Source organism: Cydia fagiglandana, chromosome 7 (genome assembly GCF_963556715.1).
Source record: "Cydia fagiglandana chromosome 7, ilCydFagi1.1, whole genome shotgun sequence".
Classification (NCBI taxonomy): Eukaryota; Metazoa; Arthropoda; class Insecta; order Lepidoptera; family Tortricidae; genus Cydia; species Cydia fagiglandana.
Window position 1 is genome coordinate 16,871,157 of NC_085938.1, and position 6,042 is coordinate 16,877,198.

Below are 6,042 nucleotides of genomic sequence, written 5' to 3' on the forward strand. Positions count from 1 at the left end.
AATTTGGCTAATAAATATGTAACCAGTAGTTAATCGGTTAAATTGTCGTTATGGCAATTGTTTAAGACTACTTGCTAAAGATTTTCTGATATGATTTTACTTACGGCCTATAAAACAGTCAAATTCTGTAATGACACGTATTCTTAATCTGAGAATGAAAGTATTTAAAACACTAATGTCGCAAGTGTCAAGGGTTTGTAATTATTCAAATAATATTCGAATAGGTAATTCGATTTTAAAATATAAATATTTACCACAAACCCTGTAATGTCGTTATACCTCTGTGTCTCCGTAGTCAGTCGAGTCAATACATATCCTGTATGACATTGTGATAACATGAGATGAACATTTTATAATTATTCTTACTTTTGTAAATACGTTTCTTATTTTTATATTTTAATAAAAATGTTATAACAATTTTGTTTGTTTTTGATTCGGAAATACATAGTATCATATTCTACAAAAAGTATGTGCATATTGATACGGAAAGACGTAAGTGTACTCATTGGAGTACATAAGTCTTATATGTATGTACGTCTTTGTGAGAAAAGTAATGCACAGTCAGCATCCCATAGATAATGACGGCCGAGGTGGCCATATATATGGGGACATAACCTTATTTACTTACATACAGAAACATACTGCCGTATTCAAACTTCAAGATATTCACAAGAGACGTCACGTACTAGATCCATTCTAGATACGTCATAGTTCAGATATCAACTAGTTCTCTTTTGCAGCGCAATTCGGGCAACCAATGTCACTTTTACGTTAGATACAGTAAGATATCTATTAGATGTGAATTGGATCTCTAAGTCATATCCTGTGGAAATCGTTCAATTCGACAGGTTAGATCTTTAACATATCGTTATCGTATCTTGGTGATGTCTAAAAGATATCTAATAGATGTCTATTTCAAAATCCGAATCGGGCCCATGGCAATAAAAGTTTGTTACGACTTTACGATGTACAAGTGAGCTGCGAAATTGCATGGAGAAATTTTGAATTAATTTTGCGGCTGATGGTACATATTATATTTCCAATTTAACCATCACATTCTATTTGGTGCTGATTGTACAGTTTAAAATAAGTACCTATATTTTTCAGGGACCTTTTTCATAAAAAGTCCTAATTGTTTTCTGGGTGTACACAAATAAAGCAAAAGCTGTATGGTTATTAAAATTCATGTACTAAAGGTGCCTATTAAATACAATAAAGCTTCACACATAATCGTTAAAACTAGCAAGGCAACGCAATATAAACAATATTACATATAAATAGTGGTTATTAAGGCGAGGTAAGCTCTTAGAAACGTAATTTTCATGCCATTTTATTAAGAAACGGCAAAGATTAAACACGTGAAAAAAATATATGTTGTTGTTGAGACCTTTATGTAAGTACGTCGGGTACTCGTTACATAATTGGACAAACTTCGCTCGATAGAAAAAAAATCCAAACATACCCTTATTCTCTACCTTAAAACTCATTTCACGTCAATATTATACTACTTGATGTATTGAAAATTACATCAAAATAAACGTCTGTAATGATGTAGTGTCCGTCGGGTTTAATCTAGTTAATTTCATAACACATATATCTTTAAACTCAAAATTTACGAATTCACGGCACCATTTACTCGCGCCCCCGCTACCAGCCCGCCGCTCAGTCCCGAGCGGGACGCGTTGGAGGTCGGACGCTTGCCAATTTTTGAGGCACTCCATATTACGATTGGTTGATAGTACCTACAGTTTTTCATGGTATAACTCTAGATTCTAAACTCCAGTGGGGTCCGCATATTTCTGCTCTTTCGAATAGACTGAGTTTTGCAGCTTTTGCAGTGAGCAAAACTCGTTAGCTAACCGATGGCGATGTGAAAACAACTCGATCAGTATATTTTCATAACTGCCATAGCATTATGTCATAAGACAGAAGGAGCAACCGTTCAGATACTATTGTAACATTGACACGACCGAATAATTACTAGAGTTAAACTAAGAAAAGTCTGCAGCCATTTTGATAGCCAACGCAGTGCAAGTGCTATTTATACGTCAAACTTCTATGAAATTAAGACGTCTTAATTTCATAGATATACGTATACATATAATTTCATAAGTATACGTATACATAACACTTACACTGCGTGGGCTATCAAATCCGCTGCAGACTTTTATTGGTGCGACTATAGATAGCTACGAGTACATTCATACTGACAAACTCGACAAGTTCAATAAAATACCTAATGTCCGAATGATAGACAATATGATGTCCACTATACAATATAACAATTAATATGAGCCTATTTTTAACATTACTTTTAAATCGATCATTTAGGAATAGGAAATCGTACGCAAAGTAGTTGTTGAACACTCTTTTATCTCGGCAGTCCAGTGTAATGTTGCACGCGCCTGGTCAAGACAAGACAATATACCTTTGGGTTCGATTGGCGTAAAGGACAAAATGCTATTTTTTAGGAGACGCGAATAACTACGATGTTTTGTTTAATGTTGATATATTTTTTTTATTCATCGAGCTATATTTTTGATGTGTATTGGAAAAGTATTCAAAATGTTAGTCTCTTTAACTTAAATTAGCGATCATATCTATAAATTCAATACGAAAGAAGTTACTGTCCTTTAAAATTGGTCAAAAACACTATGCATGTCCTTTACGACCATGACATTTTTGATAATTTAGTGAGTCTTGTTTAGTAGGGGGTCGTAAGTGACATACTCAGACTTTTTTATTCTAAATTCAGGGTGTATTCGTTCCTAACTACGGTACACATCGACTACCGTAGGCTTAAAGGGTTTAACGGACAAAACGCGATTTTTAGAAGAGCAAAAACAACACATTTGTTTTGAGAAAAAAAATCATACTGTTTACATTTACCTTCTTGTGTACAAAGTACCTATACATTTTAGGAGAAAAGTGTCAATAAAAGAAATAATCCTTAATAAATTCTTAATAAAATCAAGGTAACGTTACATTCATTTTTTTTATATAATGTACCATTTTCATAATAACTTAGTTTTTACTTAGGATTTGAAACTCATTTAGTATACACGGTGTAACACGAGGAAACCGAATAATTTTAACAGCGTATTCCTGATCATATTTACAGACAAATTATTATTATTATTCAGAGCTTGTCCTATAAACTTTTGAAATTCGGCTAGTTTCAGAGTTAATACAAAATATGAAAAAATCATTGTCTGAAATAAATTCGTCCGACATATCTCAGTGCCTCAAGACGAAAGTCTTTAATCAATGTGTGTTACCAGCAGTGATGACTTACGGCTCCGAAACGTGGTCTTTCACTCTCGGCCTCATCTCAAAATTCAAAGTCGCTCAACGAGCTATGGAAAGGGCTATGCTCGGAGTTTCTCTACGTGATCGAATCAGAAAAGAGGAGATCCGTAGACGAACTAAAGTCACTGACATAGGCTACCGGATTAGCAAGCTGAAGTGGCAATGGGCAGGCCACATTGCGCGCAGAGAAGATGGCCGATGGGGTGGAAAAGTGCTTGAGTAGAGACCACGGACTAGCAAGCGCAGCGTAGGACGTCCACCCACAAGATGGACGGACGACCTTGTTAAGGCCGCCGGAAGACGCTGGATGCGCCCGCTTCCAACCGGTACGAATGGAGGTCCAAGGGGGAGGCCTATGTTCAGCAGTGGATGTCCTATGGCTGAGATGATGATGATGCTGATGAAATAAAAGAACAGCAAATAAGATAAAAAAAGTTAAAAAAAACAGGCTTTTATTGTTACATAGTGCAAAATGCCTTTTTTGATGGCGATGTTGCTACTATGGGACGTAGTTTAAATTTCCTTATTGATAGATGTCAAACTAAGTTTTACGAAAAAAAAGTAAAAATTGATTTTAATTATAATATATATATAATATTCAAAAAATTTAAAAAAAAAAACCGGATTTTTTTTTTGTAAAACTTAGTTTTTGCAAAGTGTTACTTGTCACTTTTTTACATCTATCAATAAGGATATTTAGAATAAATCCCATAGTAGCATCGTCATCAAAAAGGCGTTTTGCACTATGAAACACTAAAAACTTGTTTTTTTTTTAAAATTGGTATTAACTCTGAAACTAGGCGAATTTCAAAAAAGTTTATAGGACATTTTTGTCTCTAAATATGATCAGAAATACGCTGTTAAAATTATTCGGTTTCCTCATGTTACACCGTGTATAATAAATGAGATTCGAACCCTAAGTAAAAACTGTGTTATTTCGAATTTTGACAAGCTAATACATGAACATGGTGCATCATATAAAAAAACATTTTTTTTTATTTGTTTATATTACTTCAACAGAATCAATGCTAAATAGTCAATAATAGTCAACTAAAATAGTCAATAACTAAGTATTGTGTATTTTGAAAGTATACGGACATAAGTGATTCTACGATTAATAATTTTACACGAATAATTAGTTATTTGAACCTATATTAAATACGAACAAAAACTAGAGAGAATTGTGTAATTAGTAAAATATGCATTTTAGTTCGAATACGGCATAAGAAACTCTCATTAATAAAGACATTTTAGAAAGAATTATCATATTACAGTAACATGCTCTCCCCTTGGTAAATTCTTAATTATGGCCGCAACAACTTCTTGATTCTTTGTATTGATAGTTCTATTATTAGTAGGTAAAATATCCCTGCCACAGAACGCATGCGAAAATAATTAATATAATTTCACGAAACGGCTTACACATTTAAATTAAATGATGATATTACCTGAGCCACACTTCAGTTTTTGCCGATGTTTTTCAATAAACATAGTGAAATATCAGATGTAATTTAGGATTAAACCAAATTATATTATTTAGTAGTATATGGTAAGCAGAGGGCATGATTGTGTGGCTTCAAGACACATATCGTAAAAAGAAGTGTCTGTACCTTCACTATGGTACTTATTATATATACTGTACCTACTAATGTTTAGAGAAACATTCATGATCGTTTTAGGTTTTACCGAAAATTGAGGTAAAAACTGATTTTTGAAGGCAGTCCTGAAAGTACCGAAAATACCGAGAAATCCCGATTCCATTTTTGCCTGGTACCGAAAATTCCGGTTCTTTTAAACCGTACCGGTTCTGCAATCCTTAATTTATGTACATCAAAACAATTTATAACAATCACTTTTACTATACTATGTAATTTGTAACTGGTCATTTACGCCCCCTGAGCTAAGGTGTTTTTCCAAAATCATAATAAAAAATTGGCAGCATTTAAAGAGATATTAAAATTTTAACTACACAGCACAGAACGAAAGCGCTTGGAATTCTGAATAAAACTGTATATATAACCCATTTTCGCCAAAATGTCCTTTACGCCAATTAAACCCAAAAGTATCGATTTCTAAAGCTTATTACGAGTATATCACACAAGACTACATGAATGATAAAACAGCATGGAAATAACTGTGATTAGAAATGATTGATTATTTATTTTACTATGTATAATACTCTAGTATTGTGTACCTACATATAATTATCTATACTATCCACCATTGTAAATTTTATTAAATAGGTACTAATCAAAATACGAATTAGCCTATAATCAATTTCAATTTTATTTATTTCGTCAATATATAAACCTTATTCAATATAAATTTCCGGAAAAAAATTCGGAACTAACAAACCAGAATACGGATGGCGACAGAATAAGGAAGTCGATGTGTTGCGCGGGAATCGTGCGGCGCGGGCGGGGCGCGCGGGGTGCCCCCCTGCCTATTCTATCGCTGCGTCTGCTTCACCCCCTTGAAAACGTAAAACTCCAGTATAAGAGCGCCTTAACGACAAATACGACAATAATTTGAATTTGCATACACATATTTAGTTGTATAATTATATACAATTTATAGGCACACTTGGAGGCTGGGCCTTCGTATTAAACAAACATAAGTATATTTTTACAGTTTGCGTTTAAAAGTACGAGTAGGTAAACTAAAAATGGCATGAAAGATTAAGGCCATATTCGCCACTGATATAGGTAATATATTAAAGCGGTGGAGGAAAGT